The sequence below is a fragment of the Alligator mississippiensis genome, chromosome 1 (assembly GCF_030867095.1).
Source record: "Alligator mississippiensis isolate rAllMis1 chromosome 1, rAllMis1, whole genome shotgun sequence".
NCBI classification, from domain to species: Eukaryota; Metazoa; Chordata; order Crocodylia; family Alligatoridae; genus Alligator; species Alligator mississippiensis.
In genome coordinates, this window is record NC_081824.1 from 181,477,642 (window position 1) to 181,499,047 (window position 21,406).

Genomic DNA, 21,406 nt, shown 5'->3' on the forward strand with positions numbered 1-21,406 from the left:
CGCCGATGGGGCTTGGGGCCACAAATAGGGCCGTGCTAAGGAAAAGTTTGGGAAGCGGGCGAGGTTCTTTGGGGAAATCTGATGTCTTTTACTCAAATCTGGTATCTTTTAGTAGACCAGCTCAACTAGTTGGCAAATCCCCAGAAGCTTGCACAGAAGAATTTTTTTCCAACTGTTTGAGCTAGTCTAAGAAAAGATACTGCATCTACCCAAACAACCGTGTCTGCCTGTGCCCTTAGACCACCGTGGCTGCAACCTGCACCCCTGGAAGCGCTGATCTAAACTCCAGGTGAGACCTGCCCTCAGCCCCGGCGCAGCACAGACCTCGCACCCCAACCTGCCCCAGCTAAAGCAGGGGGAGGGAGATAGCCAGCGTCCTGCTTCTGTCATCAGGGGTGTGGGTTGTAGTTGTGTTGGTCTAAGGACACCGGCAGACAAGGTTCTTTAGGTCAATCCGATATCTTTTATTAGACCAACTCAGTCTAATAAGAGGAAGAAATAGGAATACCCCAAAACAGCCCCAAAGTAGTTTAATAAGACTATTTTAGTTGATCCAACAAAAGATATTAGATTGACCTAAAAAAACTTGTCTGATCCCGTCACAGAATTGAAACCAAGTCAGGCTGAACGATACCCCCAGAGGTCACCCAGTCCAGCTCCCTGCCTGAGGCAGGATCAGCCCTCTCCAAACGGTCCTTGGGAGTGGCTGGTGAATCACACCTACCAGTTCCCCAGTTGAGAATCGTTCGGCCCCATGCAGGCTTAGTTTCCACAGTGCCCCCCCTTTCTTTGTGTAGTTGCCCAGGGAAGCCTGGGGGCTAGGTTGTTGACACCTGATGCAGGGGTTCGGGGCTGTTTCAGGGTATTCCTGTTTCTTCCTCCAGTAGGAATTTATGAGGGGAGCTTGTAGTTTCAAAAGCTCCTGCCCACGCTAGAAGAGTGTGTGTGTGGGGGGGGTGAAACTCTTGGTTTGTTTTCTTCTGTGCGTGTGTTCAGACATAAACAGCTTCGCTCCAGTGAGGGTTAGGCTTTTTAAAGCAGCATCGAGGCTGTAGCTGGGGTGGTCCAGAAATTGTGCAAGAGGCAAGGATTTCTTAGGGTGAGATCTTTTATTGGAGCAACTGTGTAGCTGGGATAAAGTTAGTCCAACTTTAATCCAACTGCGTAGTTGGTTCATCTTTTATTGGAGCAACTATGTGTTTGGGATAAAGGGCCTTGGTGCACCTTATGCTGTGAGCTGCACAAATGTTGATCAGTGTTAATGCAAGTTTGGAGCAGTCACAGTTCAGGCCAGCAGGGGCCTGGAGGACTGAAAGGGTCAGACAGTGCAGGCAGCTGCAAGTATGTTGGGATGGGGGAGGGGGACAGTGAGCAGGGATCTGGGGTGCTAGGGAGGGCAGGGGTGAGCAGTGGACCTGCTCCAGGCCAGCAGCGCAGTGGGTAATGGGGGTGGCTGGAGCTGGATAGCACAGGATCGGAGATAATCCTGTCCTGGAGTGGCATAAGTTTGAGCCATGTAAGGAGTGCTTCAAACTAATTTCAAGTGTTAATGTCTGGACAATCCAGAGGTTAAGAGCTCCAGATGCTGCCCAGAATTACCATGTAACAAGGCCCTTAGATTAGCTTTGTTCCAACTACATAGTTGGTCCCGTAAAAGACCTCACCCTAAGAAATCCTCGCTTCTCACTGTATTTAAAGACATCGGTTTGTCCTACTGATGACACGTCTTAAGGACAGCGCCCATGAAGTTGGGTGCAGGGCTGGAATTCTTTAGCATTGGACAAGAAAACCTTTCAGAGGTTTGTTTGATCTCACCTGGCTCTCGGGCCCAGTGAGATGTAAGATTGTCTCTACCTAGCTGGCATTAGTAGAGATAACAGAGTAGAGATAACAGAGCACCCTAGAGGTACCATGGCTGTTTCTTAAAATTGGCAAATATTAGATATGTTGGAAATTCTTGTGCTTATTGTAAAGTTTGAATTGAGATGGGCTAAATGTTTTCAGGTTACACTGTTTATGTTCTTTTTTGCCCCCCCCTTACATGTCTGTGGTCATGCTTTACAAATGTTGATTGACCCTGGCCCTGAATGTGGAATAACTTTACACTTGGGAGTAGTCTGGTTAAGCTCAATGAAATCTCTTATTTGCATTATATTACTCTTGTGGATAAGTGTTTGTACGGTTAGGGCAATGAGCTGTTCTTCTGGCAAAGGTTATTTTCAATTTCAGTAACTTTTCCAGTTGCGAATGGTGGAGGCTCACCAAAGTTAATGGGGAGCCATAAACCATAATTCTTGTTCTTATTTATAAAGTGATGAGACTTAAATATCTTGGATTGCAAAAGTTTGCTTGTTTCAGGGAAATGAGCATCCCCTTTTCTTATCAGCGTAGGGCTCCCACCAATCACTTTCCCAGTGAGGTGGCAATAATCTAGTAGAACAAAGGAAAAGGGGTGTGGGTGATCTTTTTTTTATTGGTGAAACTAATGGAGGAGCCTTGGCTGTTACTCTAAAGACATAAAATGACCTTTTTGAAGAACTGTGATGTTGGTGGTACATGGAAATCTGAGGAAGAGTGGCCAGGATCTGACAAAATAAGTGCCCTGCTTACCAAAATTGATGCTGTACATCCATGATTTAGTCTATACACCGTCTTCTGCAATGGATTTAGTTCCAGGGTGTTAATTCATAGATTATCATAATTAAACTAAGTAAACATTCTGCCATCAGACAGGGAAAGCCATACAAAAGATCACCTTTTTATCATCCAATCTCATCTCTCTGCAGATTGTCTCAAAGTACTCTGTTCCTCTTTTATCTGAATACCAAACTAGTTTTTTCTAACAGTTCAGTTTCTGGCTGGGAGAAGTTCCAGTGCACATATTGTCGCAGTTGAGTGATGGCTCTGGTGTTGGCTGTTCTGATTTTAACCCCTACAATAAAGGGATCAGTGTATGGTTACTCCCCTTCCCCCCCCCAGTGCTTAGTCTATTTAGTAACAGATTTGTGTACATTCAAATAAGTGGCTAAATATTGGGTTGCAAACCTGTGGTCTTTATAACCTTTCAGAATACTGAGCTCTAGCACATTTGTTGCTCTATAGACTCCCATTTTCAGTAATTACTTTAATTAAGTGATCTAGGAGGAGAATTTCAAAGTCACTAAGGACAGGGTTGTCATTGGGAGTAGGGCCCCTAAGTAGCCTTTTGCCCCTTTGAAAACCTTCTGTTGTAAATGTGCCCTGAAATCTAATAGTGCTGAAATGGTTGCTATTATTTATGTTTGAAATCTTAGAAATCTTTTGCACTCCTTCCTACAGTTTTCTCCACTATATTGCTCCCTCAGTTATTAGCATGCACTAACCTAACACTGCTTTGTATGTATTGTACATGCAAGAATCGTGCTTAAATGATGAGATGTTTGTGGGCCAGTCTGAATAATCTAACTGGTGTCTAACCAAGTGCAGGGAAAAAGGAATTGAACCAAAAAGTGCCATGCTTGATATCAAGTTCAGCAGAGTGTCATCCTGCTGAACAAGGCTTAGTAAACTCCAAAGGTTTTAAAGCACTTTCCAACTGTAAAGGGAGTCTTTTTCTTACACTGGTGATGGGTAAAAATGAAATTGTTGCCATGACTGTATGGCACGACATGATATTAAGGTATTGAAATTCTGCAGAAGAGTGTAATATGAAGTTCTTTTTGTGTCCTAGTACACTGGTAATGCAGAGATTATGACAGGGTTAAAATTAGCAAATTAAATGAGCCATGGTAAAGTTGTCTCACCTTCCATCTGCTGATCGCTTGTGGGAGTGTGACTTGAACTGTTGTGCTGTGATAAAGAACTGGCACATTTTTTAAAATAACACACTTTTCTGCAGCCTAATCAGTCGCTTTTGTCTATTTTACATTTTTTACCATTAGGATATGTAGATATTAGGAAATAATTTGCATCATTATATGTACCGGATAAAGAGTTTTACTGAAATGGTGGGAGGCTTCACAGATTGTAAAACACTCTGTGCTAGCTCAGTCGGCGCCATCAGTTCGGTTTGAAATCTTTGGCAGAAATGCTCTAAGACCCCAGTCCTACTAACTGACCTATACATAAGGATCCATTTGCAGCTTTCTAGAAATCAGTAGGGGTCCATGCATGGGTGAGCTTTTAGAATTACAATTTAGCAAGTTGTTGCATGTTAATAATGTTGGTTATAATCAGAAAAAGATTTTTCTAAATCAGATTTTCTCCATAGGGTTGTGACAGTGTTTATATTTAATAACATTTTGCTTGAAGAAAATGAAGCCTAGTACTGTTGTTTCAGCTACAGAAGGCTAATTCAGTGGCTTAAGTTTTGTATTTTATAATACACTCTGCATTTTTACACATAGCAGATACTGGGATTCTTAAGTTAGGAATGTGATTTCATAGTGCATGAAACACTTGGGATAGCACTTTGGGAAACCCCCCCCCCCCCCCCAAACAAATGGACAACCCCACAACAAACAAACAAAAACACTTCCAAAGAACCAAATGCTGAAGGACCTCCTGCTTATTCCATTAAAATGTAACATCCTCTTGTTCAGTTTTCTCTAACTAAACTATTCCCCTCATCAGTATGAAAAATCTCTGGTTTGACTATGTAAGTATTAAAATACATCAAAATAAGCACCTTCAGTAGATATTAATTTCCTTAAAGGCAGATGATAAAATGTCAAATAACCTCATGAAGTGTTTGTTGAACCTGAACCCCCATTTCTGCATCTGCCTGTTCCTTATTTAGGCTCCAGTTGGATCCTAGCAGACATACTGTTGTCTTGGTGGGACACTCAGTTTACTTCAAGGGAAGCTGGTGTGGCTCTAGCTGACCTGTAGGAGTGGGGCTTCCATTGCAAACTCTTTAGGGTAGATACACCTGTCTGCTAGTTTGTTTGCTAGGTGCATCAGATATAACAAATGCCATATAAGTATTACAATTTTGGGCTTTCTAGTCGATTCAAATTGCTTAGTTGTGTATGTAAACCATTATTTTATATTATCATTTTAATATGTGACATTGAAGTCTTAGCTTAAGGGATATTTTGCTTAAACTTGGATGCTTCTTGGAGGTTATGCTTTGCTGGACTTTTTTCCCCTGGAGTGTCACGTGTGCACAGCATATTACAGTATTACAGACCTGTGAGCTGTCATGACTCACTGTTTTGAACTGCAGCTGTAAACAATGTCACGTGAGCTTCCCGTAGCACATTAATTTTTCAATAGTTTAATTCAAACAATGTTATTTTTAGTCCATTGAATACTTATTGCCTACTAAACTGTAGAACATTTTAAATATGTCATCCCTGAAATCTATATTTTGTGTAACAGGAAACTTGTAATCTTAGTTGTTCAATATTTCAGTTTCTCTGAATGTTTTTATTGGGAATTATTTGTAGCTTTGTCATACTTTCAGAATCCTGGGGATTGCTAATTAGCTTTTCCTCTTGCTCTATCTATTCATCAGCAGTTCATTCAGACTGTGAAAGATCTTTGGTTTCTTCTTGGCACTACTGTTGCACAGATCAGTTAATAGAGACCAAAACTGCAGAGTTTGAGAGTCTCTGCGTACTATATACCCTTCTCTTCCCCTGTGGCCATTGTCAGATTGGATCTCTGTTGTATTAACGAGAGGCCTGTTTGAAGAGCTGTAGGCTAAATTTAATTTAGAGAGCGGTCAGTAACAGTGGCTGGTAGAATGGAAAGTGTTCATGTCCATTATTTCGCACTCTGGCTTCTTAGACTCATAATGTGCTCTGTGTTCACTTCAAATCAATGGTGATAATAAGATGGCTTTAAAATGTCTTCTGTGTAGTTTAGCAACTGTCCTTGTTAGCAGTTTGCCCTGGGGATCGCCTACCCCCAAACTATGCATGTCATTGAACCTGCTGAGCTTGTTTGGCTGGGTCAGTTTTTGTCTCTGGAAGGGAGGTGGGAAACCCTGAGGAAATGACTTGGTTGGAACAACTTCCATGGCTTAATTATTACTCCCCTTCATGCTACAAAGTCACTTCATTTTCTCATGGCTAAGCTGTATGGATGAAAAGGCTCAAGGGTTCCTCTGTTCTGGGAATGTCACTTCCCAGCTGAGTGTCAAAAGGAGGGTTACTTAATATTCTGCAAACTGTAAGGGGCTCACATTTCTGATGCAACAAGAAAATCAAGCAGTTCTCTTTGATGGCACCACTGTTTTCAGGTCTTGTTGGAAGTCTCCTTACTCGCTTCTTAATCGTGCAGATTCTTCTTGAACTTACTTAGGAGTTTTGCCTGGGTAAGGAGAGTTAAGCAGGGCCTTTCGATTACCACCAAAATGACCATGTGTACAAAGGTCCCTGGAGTTCCTTGATATCACACGAAGCAGTCATACTCGTAAATGGTACTTTTAGGTCTTGGTGCTGAACTCTTCTGAGAAAATTCCAAACCTTGTATTTAATGTGAGAGCCCTAATTAAAAAAAAAAAAAAATTTTTAAGGTCATGCAGATCCTAGCTCTGTAGTTGGGGGCTAACAATAATTGAACGGACTTCTAGGCCTGTGCCACACTTAAGTACTGCCAGCAAAACTGTTAGTGCATCCACACTCGAAGCTGCTCTGTTGCAGCAGAACCCTTATAACGCCAAAATAAGGCTTCTGTCACCACCCCGCAGCTGGTTTGCAAAGACATGTCTGTGTTGTTTTCAGGCTTCTTCAATATCTCTCTTTCCAGAGGGCACAGCTAAGGGAATGTAGACACCAGAACTGGCACAGGTGTGCACAACCTGTGGTTGGTTTCCTGTGGTAGCTGTCCTATGCCAGCTGGCCTCCCCCTGGGGTAGGCAAGCCTTAAGTGAAAAACACCCTTGCTGTATGTAACTCAGGAGGATTTCTTGACACTGGGAGTATTGGAAGGTTAAAACTGATTTCCGGCTTTTTTGTGCTGCTTTGTTGTTAATCATTGATATTTTTGTGCCGGTGGTGATGACAGTGGAGTGACTAATTTTTAAATCACATGTTTCACAGTTACTAATAGTGTTACAGTAACGTCTGATGCAAAGGCAAATGTTCACATATGTTTGGAAATCTCCAGTTTCTGTCTCAGTGATGTGAGGACTAAGAATATTTTCTTTAGGTGGTGACTGGATATAAATAAACTGTCATTCCTTCCACTCCTCTCTTCATCAGTGCAAGGTAGCTATGCCAGGTGTCTGAGGAAGCTCTGTATCCATTTGTTGAACATTACAGAAACACTCAAGGTATGTGCACTAACACCAATTATCCTGAAGTGATCCTTTGATAGAGGAGATTGTGGGTTTCTGTGTGTAGGTGGTACAACTGGGCTGCAGTGTATTGTGGCAGCTATTTAAAAAGAGAGGGGGAGGAGAATATTCTTGGTGGTGTCTTTGTTCATCTCAGTGCTTTTAATATCAACTTTACCAGAATAAAGCGTGCAGTTTTTTAAATATAATGTCATAGAACACTTGCACCTGGCACATTTTATTAAATGTTTTTTATGAGTACAAAAAGGATATGGAAAAACTTGTGCGAGGGAAATGCAATTAGGTTAGAGTGAACAATGGTTGTGATGGAGTAAATAACAAAGACACTTTCACGTCACCAGTCTTGGAAAGCTTCAGCCAGCTGCGTTAATCCTTTCAGTAGCTGTTTGCTTCAGTAAAGGTAGAGACTAACCAACTTTGCACTTTTTGCTCAAGTGTTTTACAATGAGAAACTAAGATGCAGAAGCTAAGTGACTTGTCCAGGGCCAGGCAGGAAATCAGTGGAAGGGTCGAGAGTAGAATTTGCATCTCTTGACTCCTGGCCTGGGAGTCATCGCTGTTGGTATTCTTTTGCTTGCCAAAAAAAAATAAAAATGAAACCAGCATCCACAATGCTTAACCTTAAATGTCATTGCCTAAAATAATCGCGTCTCTTCCTCCACCCACATCTCCCATTAGAAGGGTTTTATGGGGGTTGGCACACAGATGTCCAGGGAACCATGACCATTGTGTTGTGCAGATCCTGCAGTGCCTTAGAGCAGAACTTGATGAATCATGATTTAAGGGGAGGGGGGCCTGAGGGGTTTTTAAAACTATATAATGAAGGCTACAATTATACTTATTTTTGAGGCAGTCTTGCACAGTAGTGAATTGTCAAATACACTGAGAATTCTTTCTTGGTATATATTTTTCCGAGTTAATTGGTAAGCAAGTAATTCACGCTTAATTTAACCCCTTAGTCTGTTTGTTCTGGTGATACAAAGCTTAATTTGACTATTTTTTTGAAGCTGAAATTTGAGGGAGAACTTCTGGCATTGTCTGTCAGTTATTTGTTGTGCTACAATGCCTGCTGCGATTTAAAAAAGGAAGGCTGCTTTTCTTTTGAGAGTTATCTGATGAGACCCTCTTGTTTTTAATACAGTCTTTTGTCATTTTATTCTGTTTTTTTCCTCATCTTACTGTCCAAAACCATCTCTGTTAAAATATTTCACTGGCCTTCCATCCAAGCCTATTTGGTAAACTGGGAATCGGAAAATATTTAGCCCTAACACAGAGTATTTTGATCTGAAGATCTTAAAGCGCTTTGCAAATGGTTAGAAAAAAGTTCAGTGCTTCATATCACTTCATAGATGGTGTGACTGAGGTAAATCACATTTCCAGCTTTTTTACCTATTGAGATTAGGGAAACATTTTTAAATTTTGGTTTATACTGTATGTTTGACAGCTCTGGGTCTACTCAGGTTTCACAGGTTTGAGTCCTGGAAAAGCACTGCCTGTCAGTAACAGTGGCTAAATAGAATCTGAGTTGAGAAAAGTAGGCAAACTTCCTTTCTTCTAAGCTTAGCGTAGAAGAAAGAAAGGGAAGATAGTTGGCTCACGGTGCCCAAAAGTCTCCTCTAAACAACGTGAAAGTAGCAGGAAAAAACATTCACCTTCTCTCTAAGAAAGCTCTTCATTTTAACAGGAATCAGGGCATGTTACTTGTCAGAAAATTAACATCTTAAAAATATATAGTGGTTAATTTAAAAGGAGGACTTGGATTTTTGTTTAAAAGTATGTTCTGTGTTGTCATTCAACATGTTGATAACAAAACCTGGGAAGAGACTTTGGATCTCCTGACTTACAGTTCAGTATTTTGCTTAAATAGTCAGATTTCCTCTGTCTTCTAAAACCCTTTTAATAAAGAAACTTTAGTTGAAATCTGCATTTTAGAAAGGTTGGACTTTCTCTGAGAGGTGAAATTAACAAAGCTGTGGGAATTTATGCTTTGTTTGCAGGAGAAGGATGGCAAAAAACAGTGGTTCTTAACATTTTAAGACTCAAGGCACCCTTTGATAACTTCTCGGAATATAGTGGCACCCCATTTAAAGGCTAATTTATTTCTTATAGTGCTTATCTTCTTGCATCCTGCTGCACTCTTAAAAGTATCTTGCTGGGTGGCAGGGTGACTAGGGACACCTGAGGGCATGTCCAGTGGTGGTGCATGGTCCTTGGAGTGACAGGGGCTGCTCAGCAGGGTAGGTTAGGGAACTTGGGGGTGGGTCTGAAGGAGGCAGCTGTTCTTGCAGGAGGCAGAAGGGGGTGACAGTGGCCACTGGTGCAGAGGCTAGTGCCAGGTGATGCTGGCAGCGTCAGGACCCTTCCATGCCTTGCTCTTCTCACAGTTTGCCCCTCCTCGTCGCCAGTCTGTACCTGAGGAGGTGAGGGAGCCCTTGCTGATGTGGCTGCTTCTCCAGGGACTCAAATGCCAGACTGTTCCCTGTGGCCCCACCCAACCAGCTCTGGGAGCGTGGGAGGAGCCTGCCTGCTCTTGGCAGAGCATGCTGCTCAGAGCCATGGGGAGGAGGGGGGGCTGATATAGAGGCTGCACTTTTCAGCGCAGCTGCTTCTCCTGCTCCTCCCATGATGCTGGGGTAGCACAGGGTGCCTGATGCATGGTGGATCCAGCATTTGCCACCTCTCGCATGGCCTGGGTGCTGTGAAATCCCTCAAAGGATCTTGTTGGATCCCACAGAGTTCCATAGTTCCCTGGTTGTGAATCGTTGGCACAAAGAGTAAAGATGGAATTATCAAATGCACTTGTCCTTGGCTGCCTCCTGCTTTCATTTAAGTCATTAGGGTCAGAAGAAGCTGACTGCACCCTAAACCTGTTTTTGCAAATAAATTCTCATTTACTATGCACTCTTAGTAGCTTCTGCTGTAACTTTTAAGTGAAGATAGTAGTTTATAAATAAAATTTAACAGGCAGCTTTTGCTAGTTGCATTACAAATGGGTAGTAGATTCTCCAGATCTTGGGAAATCTTTCCCAATAATTGTATGGCATTATTAAGATTTAGGTATTCATAACCCCAAACCACACTTAATGTTATTTCTGTTAATTCAAGTGGGGAGTGTCTTTCCTTTCCAATTATTGGTCATCTGCTCTTATCTGCATAGTTTCTGTGTACATGTCAGTTGGGAAAACAGAGAATAAATACTTTGAACCCTGTGCAGTGTCAGCAAACTCAGTAAGTTGCTGAGTACAGTAAACAGTGGAGCAGCTAGCTCCCGGCAATAGTCTGGTCTAGTCGGGTGTAGGTCATATTAAATGTGCTGCTATGTTACCGACAAGCCATTGGTGGTCCTCGCTGGTAGAGAATCTTAATTGTAGCTGTTTATGCTGAAGAATACGTGGCTTCCTTTTTTTTTCATTGCAGGAACATGTGCACTGTAAGAGGCCATTTGAGAACAATGAGTTTCTCATAATAGTGCCCCAAAGGACCTTTCTTTGAATAGCTTTCTGTTGGCCTGTAGCCATCCTGGAGACTGATGCAACAGCACCTCTGATTCCAATGGGTGTGTTGTGACCGTTGAGTTGTTGGAGCAATAATGATAATAATAATAATAAAAAAAGGTTGCAGAAAGGAGTTGGGATAGTTTAGACTTAAGGTGTCAAAGTCATGCTTCACTTATGTGGATGTTGTCTAGGCTATGCTATTTTCTTTGTGCAGAGTATGTTCCAGCAAAGAAGGTCAAGTGCAAACCTTCCTTACGGAGAATGGGTTAGTTCATAGTTTATCTACTGTAATAATTGTGGAGTATTGTGTATGACCAAAAACTGGATGAATTGTTCTTTGTATATTGACAGCATGCTTAGCCCAGGACTGAATGTGGAAGATGGGAACGTCTCTGTCAAGGAGCTTGTGTCTAAAGGTCTTATCTTTTTCTCATTGAGTAGAGGATGAGGACTACACTCCAGCATGAACATGGGGAGTTTAGTCTAACCATTGTCTGAGGATCAGACTTTATTCAGTCTATTTTAGCTGGCTTTTTTAAAAGTGTTTAACAATACAAAATGGCTAGCTAGTTGTCACTGCATAGATGTTTACACTGCTGTTTGTGGACAGCTTGAAAGTTGTGCTCAGGCTCTTTGCTTATTAGCCACTTACACCTTGGTGGCAGTACATACAGCTTGTTACACCTTGGTGGCAGTACATACAGCTTGACCCTGGAAGCTTTGTCAAACTTCCCGTACAGGATCAGGTTTCCCCTGAGCTGAGTGCCCTTCAAGCCTCTCTTCCTGAAGTGCGTTTGGTATTTACCTGTGTGCCGCAGGCCTCGAGGACAACAAGTCTGTTAGAAGGAATACCCCCAAGTCCTTGTTCAGACTGTTGTTCTCTCTGTACTCTATTAGCCTTTGCTTCTGAGTTGGACTGTCTGTTTCCAGGCAATACTAAGAAAAGTAGTCAACAGACTGATTCATAGAAGGACTCTGCTTCATAGATCAGAAGCACAATGTGTGTGTGGATTTAGAGTAGGTTGCAAAGTGCTATATGAGGGGCTTCAAGGTTGACCCTAAATAACTGTGTAGATATAACTTCATCAGCCATGTAAAAATGTCAGAGGAAGCAAGAACAATTGGGGAACATATGGAAGAAGCGAGTTCCAAGCACTAAAGGGTATTGTGGGGGAAGAGGAGGGTGTGGGGAGGAATTGTCAGTCTCAGCAATGTTATAGGGACTGTTTACACCCATTTCTTACACTGTTTTAGATAAATTCTTGCAAATCCCCTAGTACAGGTGCAGCTATAAGTGTGTGACAGGGATCCAGAGGCTCCTATTACTTTGAGAGAGATTGTAGCAGAAATGTCCACATGCAGCTGAACATGGGTAAGTGGCCAGAGAGCTATAGGCTGCAAGAGCTTACTGCCTGGTTACCTATCTAGCAATAGCTCAGTAGGGAACAGCCTGGGACTGGCTTCTCCCTCTCAGACTCTGGGCCCCTTAGCCCTGGTCTTACCCTCAGGGGCTCCAGTCTCTGGTCTCACCCTCTTAGGTCCTGGTCTCGTTCTCTTGGGGTCTGGGCTCCTCAGTCCTGGTCTTGCCCTCTTGGGTCCTGGTCTTGCCTTCTTGGGCTCCAGGCTCCCTAGTCCTCTGGTCTCACCCTCTTGGACTCCAGTGTCTGATCCCTCAGTTCCAGTTTGTGAGAGACCCTGATCCAGGGAAGGCTGCTCTTCATCTTGCTTCCAGCCTCCTGGAGTCACTAACCCAGGCAGGCTCTAAGCTGGCTGTCCTTCAGGCACCTCTGTGGCCTCCATACCTCCCCTTTCAGCCACACACAGTCCTCTGGTGTACACTTAAACACAGGCATAAGCTAGCTGCTACCAAACTAAAATTAATTCCCAGCTTGGATCTATGTCATACCACAGGGATAACAAATAAGCACATAACAAGAAGAACTGAATTTCGATCCTGAAGTTGGAGCTGTTGAGCTTCCTTCAGCCCTCCTGTGGCCTGGAGTTGCTTTGCCTTGGCAGGTTGGAACCAGTCTGAGGTCTCAGTGGTGGTCCTGACCTTATGAAGCCTGTGGCCATGCCCACATGGGTCTCCTAGCCCACCACTCCCCCACCAGGCCTGTCAGTCACAAGCCTGATTGTGCTTTCTGCACCTGGGGCAAACAGACAGGTTTTTTTAAAACCCTCCCCACATCTAACAATTCCCCCAGGGCTACTGGAGCCAGTTGGTTTCTCTCTGGCTCTCCCTTTCCATGAAAGGGTATGGGCCCCATTACAATGTAGCGCAAAGATTGACTGCAACAGCTATAGAACTGCATGTAGAGACTGCATTTATTTAATTAAATTGGTTTTTCTTCTATCTATTCAGTCAAATTAGTAAATGTCCCTATTCTTTATTGTTTGTCTGTCATACATTGAAGGCTGCTAGCCCAAAACCATAGCTAATTTTAAAAAGTTATCCTTGACTTGGGGCATGCAGACTTGTGGCCTATGGGTCATAGCAGCTGCTGCTTTTACTGTCACATGGTGGGGGATGGCCTAGGGGTCCATATGCTACCAGCTTAGCCCGTGTAGAGGTGGGAAGGGGGCTGTGTGCTGCCTGTGCAGCCTGCATAGGGTGGAAGATCCAGGGGGAGGAGTGGGGCAGAGTGCGGCCTGCACAGCTTATGGCCTGGAGATTATCTGCCTGCCTGCACTGCCAGTGGACTCCAACCACACTGAAGTTGGATAGCCCTGACTGAAGTAATCCTTGACTTGAAAAGGTTAGTTGTAAAATCAAAGTTAAAGCGAAAGTGTTGTGGCTATGTAGATTATCACTCCTGGCTAAATATCCTCTGTTTTAACTTTTCTATACACTGTAGAATTTCCACTGATTTCTTCCTAATGTTCTGCTCAGTGTTGATATTCTATTCTTGCATATAAATTGCTAGACCAATTCTAAGCAATAATTATCAATAGGGATCCTGGTTTTCTCTGTTTAAAAATGTAAAATTCTCTGATTAAACCCCCCCAAATCCATGTTTTTCCATGATTAAAATGAAATGCCACTATATATAGATAGCTAGAGCTAAAGATTGAGATGTCAGTTGAACACAGTATTTTATTGATATATTTACAATTTTAAAGCAGTTTGGAAGCCTTCCTGTGCCTCAGTCATTATAATACAATAAATTCTAGTACCTGAATAGCTTGGCATTTGATTTTGTTTTTTTTATCATGGAAAATTTGAGTTCCTCCTGCCCTCTCACTCGCCAGGACGTGGATCCAGTTGCAGCTGCCACTTCCCTGTTCTCACCCCCGCTGCTGTTTTGTGGCATTAAGCAGCCCTGGTTATGCCAGTGTCCTGCCCATGCCATTGCCCCCCACTCATGACCCACTGTTTCCCCCCCCCCCCAGGACCCCATACCTTAGTGTGTGGGGGGGCACAGGTGATGTCAGGGGTGGGTATGCCCACCAGATTTCTGTGCCCACAGGGGGCCATGTGATATGGGACTGCAGCTTGGCCAGACCAGCTCTGGGCAGGAGCCAGCCCCATGGCCCAGCGGGTGGGATCTGGCAGAGGGGGAAGCGCCATGCTGCCAAGGTGAAATGCGGCAGTGCAGAGTTGTGCCCTCTGTTGCTCCTGGGCTGACAGGGGCACCTCACCATGGTGGCGTGGCACTTCCTCTAGTGCTGAGTCCTGCCCGCTGGTCTATGAAGGCAGCTCCTGCCCAGAGCTGGTCTGGCCAGGCTGCAGCCCTGTGCCCCACATCTTGATGTGGGCATAGGAATCTTGCGGGGGTGGGGCATGGGACTATGTAGGAAGGAGGGTCGCAGTCAAAGCTATCTGCATCGTGTTCCTATTTGAACTATGTTGAGCAAAATTTAGTCCATGAATAATCAGTATTTAGTTGCTTGATCTCCAGATATCCCTTGCTGATGTCTCAAGTGGAGCTGGTATGGGGCAGATGTCAGGTGGTAAGGTACTTGCATCTTCACTTATTCTCTCTGAAGCAGTTTCTTCCCTCTGTTCTTGGCACTAGGAAAAGCAGCTTCTTTAAGTGTTTCTCTTTTCAAATAACTTGCTTTTTAATATAAAAACATGACAAACTGCAATGTCTTTTTTCCAATAAAGATTTTAGTATGTTTATGTTGTATGATCCATCTTTACCATAATCTAGACAATGGCAGTGGCCTCTTAAAAAAGGCCAAGAATTCTGTGTTCTCTTGCAATACAATTGAAAGGAAAGGGGGCTGTCCTTCATTTAGGAACAGAATAATTTTAACAATCATAGTACTCCTACTGGACTCCACTTACCTTGCATCATAACTTCCTTTCTCATGGTTATGGCTAAATGCCAGTACAATATAAACTGTGCTTTGTGTGCAGTGGCTAAGAAGAAACCCACTGTGTGTATCGGGTGTGGAGATAGGTAAATATTAAACTTTTCTGTACCTTTCTGTTGAGTATAATCTTGCTTTAAAGTGAGCTGATGAAGATGAAAGGAAGAAGGTAACAATCTATCTTTCTTCTAGTCAGCCTGTTATGTGACCATTTGCTTACCTTAATCTTTGAGTACTGTGAATGTAAATGCTATTAAAGACCAGGTGGAGATTCGAAAGAATTTGTTATGAATTGATCCAAAAATCATTGCTTCAGATGCTTACTTAGTGTGACTGCTTAAAGTACTGCCTCTCCTATTAAACTGAGATCTACCTATGAATGAACAGGGAATACTGTTTATCAGAACATGACATATCTGCCTTGTACAACCTGGCTTCTGTTGTGCAGAAAGTCAGAGACAGGTCAGCAGAAACATGAGACATTTTAGCAGCTGATTTCTTCTAGGGTGGGTTAGGAAGGTGCAGCATTGGTATTTCCAGGGTTGGGTAAGGTCTAGCACTTCTGTTCAGAAGTCTTGTTTAGAGGGATTTTTATTTACCTGCAAAACCCTTGCTCAAGGCACTAGGTCTGTACCTGGAAGTAGTTACAGGTATAGATTTCCTTTATAACTATATTTTTTTTTCACAAATTGTTCTTGTAACTTAATAGCTAGTCTTTTTATTTGTCCTAAAGATGACAGGTTACTGAGTTTTTTGGGTTTTTTTTATATTCTAACTGAAAATAACCTAGTTTAAAATGTACTGGTATTTTAGTTCAGGATGTGAATTAGACTTGTAATTCTTCCACATCCCACGCAGTGTTTAAAATCAGCTATTGCACATCCGAAACTATGGCTTTCTGGTGGTAAGAAATTTATTTGTTGCTATGTATTCTCACTCTACATGGAGGAATCATTGCAGGGTGTGTTACGCAGGCATTTTTGGAGTCTTGCACCTTGGAGGACAAGGTCAGTGCCCATTGTTGGAGTTAAACTTTTTATGTTGTAGGGAGGGGGAGTTTGTAGCTTGTGCTAAGTGCTGCTAGAAACATACCATGCAACAGGTGGACAGTTTGGGGAGCAAAATCCTTTCCATGTGCCTACTCGGAAGAGTTTAAAATACTATGCTAAACTGGATGGCAAAAGCACTGAGATTAGGATTCCACTATGTAACCCTGAATCCGAAGAAGTGTGCATAGATCTCGTTTTAAGGGAGTATTTAAGTCCAAGTAACATAAGCTGACCTTCAACACCAGTTCCCGAGGCTACTATAAGAAAATATATCTAAGGAGTTAAAATCAGCCTTCTGTGATTCAAGCACATTGAAGTTGTGGGTTTGTCTTAAACCCACAAACCAGGGAAGCTCAGAGGTGATGTTGAAATTACATCATTAACTCTGTCCCCTGCAAGATACTAAAAACAATGCATGACTCCTTAAGCAGTGTTCTTTTGGGACAACTGGGTCCTGTTCCCACTTGGTCACGTGTCTCAGTTTCCCCATCTGTCACAAGCGTGCTGTTTGCCTGCCTGCTGGGGTGCAAGATGCTCTGAGGTCCTCAGGTGAAAGATGCTATTTGAGTAGAGAACATTATTGCCTCTTATACTGGACAGGACAGGCTTGAGTTAAAGAATTAGTCCTGGACTTTGTTACTGTAGTTAAATCCAGAACCTTAACATTTTTTTTTTTTTTTAAATGTAGTGTTTTGTGTGAGACTTTTTTATTTTTGGAAGAATGCTGCAGGATGAAGTTTGAACTTCAAAGATTTTGCATAAGAGTTTTGACCAAAACAGTGGAAAAGTACAGCCTGCCCTTTAGACCAAGATAATTTCAGGGATTACCTCATACATGCTATTTTAAAGCTACAAAATACAGAAACACTTCTGAATTCCAGTCAATATAGTCATTTCGAGTATTCCTTGTCCATAAAACAAAGGATTAAAACTCTTTGATGCATCAAAATATGAACCAGATTAAGAGACAAATAAAAATCCTAATTGGTATAAGAAATACCTTCTAGCTCAGTGGTGGGTAAACACCCAGAAGTGATTATCACAGCCAGAAATTGTGATAATGTTTGATTCATTTAGGCATTTTCTACTTTACTTTAAGATTTGTGTCATCACCTGTTTAGAGAATGGAGGAAGGGATAGTTATGGTTAAAAATTGTGTGTGTGTGTGTGTGTGTGGGTGTATATATATATATATATATATATATATATATATATATATATATTTTCTCTTTCAATATACTTTAATCATTAAAGTCTTCTGGCATATGAAGATATAACTAGTCCTTTATGTAAAGAAATATGTTCTTAGTTGAAGAGCCAGTACTGATGTAACATATATATGGTTTTAAGCTACTCTGTTCTAAATTGGCTGAGCTGTAGCCAAAACCCCCTTTGGTTGTGAAGACTAGCATTTAAGTAAGTAGAACAGGTGTTTTGTTTTGTTTTGTTGGTTGTGTTTTTTTTTAATAGAAACTGATTAGCCAAAGCTGAAAGTCAATCCGTGCTTTATTAAACCTCAAATAAACGAGCTTGCTGGAAGTAGTCCTGCGACTGAATTGAAGAAAATGATTGAGAGGATCAAGCCAGGTTCAGTGGTGAATCTGGGGAAGTTTATTAGTGTCACTTATGTTATAGGAGAGCAGAAGAGAATGAAGTTATAAAATGGGGTGTGGTATGCTTTAATTTGTACCTCCATGCACCCTATTTTAGTTGCTTTTCCTGCTGCACCTTCTTTTAGTTCCTAGGTGTGTGTTGCATTCAGACTTAGTGGACTGTATTTAAAGGTGATGTATAAATTACATTGATTGGAAGCAAATTATGTATATTATGCTGAAACAGCTAGCACAGGGGTGGGCAGTTATTTGGCTACTTAACCAGTTTTGGTGAGCTATTGAGGGTTGCGCGCACACGTGTGCACGATCCCCAGCCTGTGCTCCCTGGAGCTGCAACCTGTTGGCTGCATCTGGGGAGGCATGGGGTGGAGCCTGGTTGCCAGCCTCCTGCAATGCTCTCCCTTGGCATCAGGGCTCCTGGAGCATATGTACATGTACCCACCCACCAGCCCGTAGCTCCTAGGAGTCCTGATGGTAGGGCAGGGCTGGATGGGCCGGTATGGAGGTCTGTGGTCAGGGGCTGGACAAGCTGCGGGCTGGAAGCACCCCCACTTGTTGTCACTGTATAATGGCTGGAGCTGCCAGGGCCTGAGCATGTTTTGCCCAGGGCTTGCTGTGCGGTGCTGGGTGGGCAGGGCTGCTTCCACCCAGTATCCCCCGTGGCACTGGGAGATGCAGTCCAGCTGTGCAGGCCCTGGGTGCCACCTGCTAGCAGAGGCTGGGGCCCAAGCATGGCTCAACCAGGCCCTGTGGGGATGGACTGCATTTCCCAGGTTCTGCAAGGGATGCTGAGCTGCAGCAGCCCTGTCCACCCACTACTGCATGGCAGGCCCCAAGTGAGCCATGCTCAGGCCCCTCTCTCTGTGTTGGCTCCAACCTCTGCTGATGGGCAGGTGGGCAGGGCTGCTTCCACCCAGCATTCCCCGCAGTACCTACAGAGGCTGGAGCTGGAGTTGCTGCCTGCCATCAGAGGTGGGGTCCTGAGCACAGCTTGTCCAGGGTCTGCCATGTGGTGCCGCCCACCAACGAGCCAGATGAAATCAATTGGCAGACTGTATTTTGCCCACCCCCAAGCTAGAAGGTATTACTTATACCAGTTAGCATTTTTATTTGTCTCTTAATCTGGTTCATTTGTATACTGAGGTAAAAAGTGACCTTTTTATGCACTCCCTAGTGCTGTCAGATTGCCTGTAGATCACGTTAGTTGCATCTTGCTGACTAAAGATGGTCTCTTGCTAAAGTGGATGGGTTGATTTTAGTTGTCCTGCCAACATCCTTGGTGCATCAGACCAAATGGTCTCCCTTGGTCATGGTTCCATAAAGTTTGAAATAACTTTCTTGGCCAGAAGTTGGCAACCTTTTATGAGTGACAGGCCAAATCAATAGACCTTTTGTCCACAAATAGGCTGCTGCCACCCATTTCCCCTGTTAACTGATGCATCCAGCCCAGAATGTTGGGACAGATGCTTGGTTGGCTGGATCGGGCTTGTGGGCTGTAGGTTGTGTAGCACAGTCAGCTGAAATGTAATGCAAGTTTCTGCAAATTCTACTATTCTCAATCTGTAAGACATCTCTGTCTTGTAGTCCCTTCCAGCCCTAATGTCTATGAAATATGCCCTAAACTACATTACTGGGATGCAGTGCTTTTAAGTTTTAAAAGTCTTTTCATATTTATAAATTGGTGAAGAAAAAAGCAAAGCGTTTTGACTAATGATAAGCCAAGAGATTGGGGGGGAGAGGGGTGGAAATCTTTGTACAAATTTCTGTACCTTCAAGTCTACACAAGTCCTGTCTAAACTAGAAAATTAGCATATTTTTAATACCTTGGATAAGTGTGATTGAGGACATTTTTGGATGTTCGTCAAGACGGGGCAAATTGCTTTGAACATTTTTAAAGCCTGATGTTTGAAAATGGTTTAAACCTTCCCTCCATACATACAAGAATGTTTTCAGCTACAACTATTGAATGGAAGGGGGAGAGAGAGTTGTCTCTGGCTGTTTGGCCAAGTCCAATAGATGTTGAATAGCAAGATGCAGCTACAAGAAATGCATTTGTATTCCAGTGGGAGAAATTGTCAAAGCAAAGTTTGAGAACCTGATTTCCACTGTTTAGTACCCAATTTTCTGTTCACTTCAGCTGGAGTTTTAGATGGTCAGCACTTCTAGAAATCTGTCCGTTAAAGTTTTTGGAGGTGCAAAAACATCTGTTTGAGTTACGTGCAGGAGGCTTTCTGGCCTGTTGTGCAGAGCACTCAAACATCCCTTGCTGGGGGTTCCCCAGTAGCTTGGTGTCGCTATTCTTGGCTCCCATGGTTCCCTTTGCATGGCTTTTCTGTGGGAATTGTATTTGGAGGTTGATGAGCCTGTCATGGGCCAGCTGAGAGAGTGGTTGGTGCATGCAGCACTCAAGGTACTGTAGCTGAAGTCTAGTCTCTTGGGGGCCATTGCCAACCGATAGAAGAGCTGCCACCAGGTTCCTGTCATTAGTGCCAAGGAGGAGAGTTAAAAAGCCATTGCAGACTTTTCATTTTCACCATCTTCTTTGCCTTCCCCTGTGCTGTCCTTTGCTAGATGTTCCTCTAGTGTGAGGTAGAACCAGGCAAACTCACCACCTGTGGTGGTCTTTCTCTGTGGGGTTCTTGCAATTCAGTAGGCAACAGAGTAACGGGATACTTTCTTTGCTCTCTCCTATATGGTGCAAGTAGGTGGGACAATATGTGATCTGCTGAGAGCAGGGAAAGTGGGAAGTGGCTGCTCAAAATGCTTCTGGCTTATATCAGAGCAAGTGATGGGAACATATTGGGGGGTGTAGTACAGAAGGCACCCCATCATCACCTCATAGTAATGGGGCTCATGAAGACACTTCAGGATGTAGTACATTTTGTATTTGTAGCTGAATACAACTATTCTTTGTAACCCATGTTATTAAGGGCAAAACTGTCTTGGGTTTTTGTGGGTAAAATTAGGAGCATGTGATCCTTGCTGAATAGTTGCTTCTGGGTATATAAACCCCAAGATTAACAGTAAGAGTGAATAATCCTTTATAAGGGCTTCTCATGTAAGGGTGAATCACTCGCAGCAAATACCTTCAACACAATACTCTCTTTCCTGTAGAGAGAGAGAGCACCTGGGGGAGTATTTTTTTTTTATGAACAATGTGTTTGCACTCATTAAATGTGAAGTGTTTTGGGCAAGAATGAGTAAAATGATGTGGAAACTGGTATATTGCTCATTCCTGTAAAAGCCCTGTCTTTTGGTTTTTGTTTTGTTTTTACTGCAGCTGCAAATTTGGTTGAGGTTAAGGGGAAAAAAACGCACCAACTGCTTTTTTCCTGTTTTCGGGTTCTGTTTCTATGATTACATGGTGGCTCTGCCTGGTGGAATGTCATCCTGCCCCCTTCTTCCCTCCCACCTCTGAGGTCTCCTGAAAATACTGTATATTTAATACCGTATGCTATGTACATTTTTAATTATGGACTCGTTGCAAATTTGAAGCTGAACAGCAAAGCTTCTGTTTGGAAGCTTCAAATATGGCTTTGTGGCGAATTCGGATTGTCCTGTAACTTGGCTGGGCACTTCACTGGTGCTTTCTCATAAAATGTACAGCAGAGTCTTGCTGGCCTTTACTATGACTGACTAGGG

General features: G+C 43.0%; 1 protein-coding gene across 2 annotated transcripts in view; it reads left to right on the plus strand.

The window, feature by feature from the left end:
• Nucleotides 1–21,406, plus strand: part of TP53BP2 (tumor protein p53 binding protein 2) — a 70,363-nt gene that overhangs the window by 433 nt on the left and 48,524 nt on the right. The gene's annotated exons all lie outside the window — the stretch shown is intronic.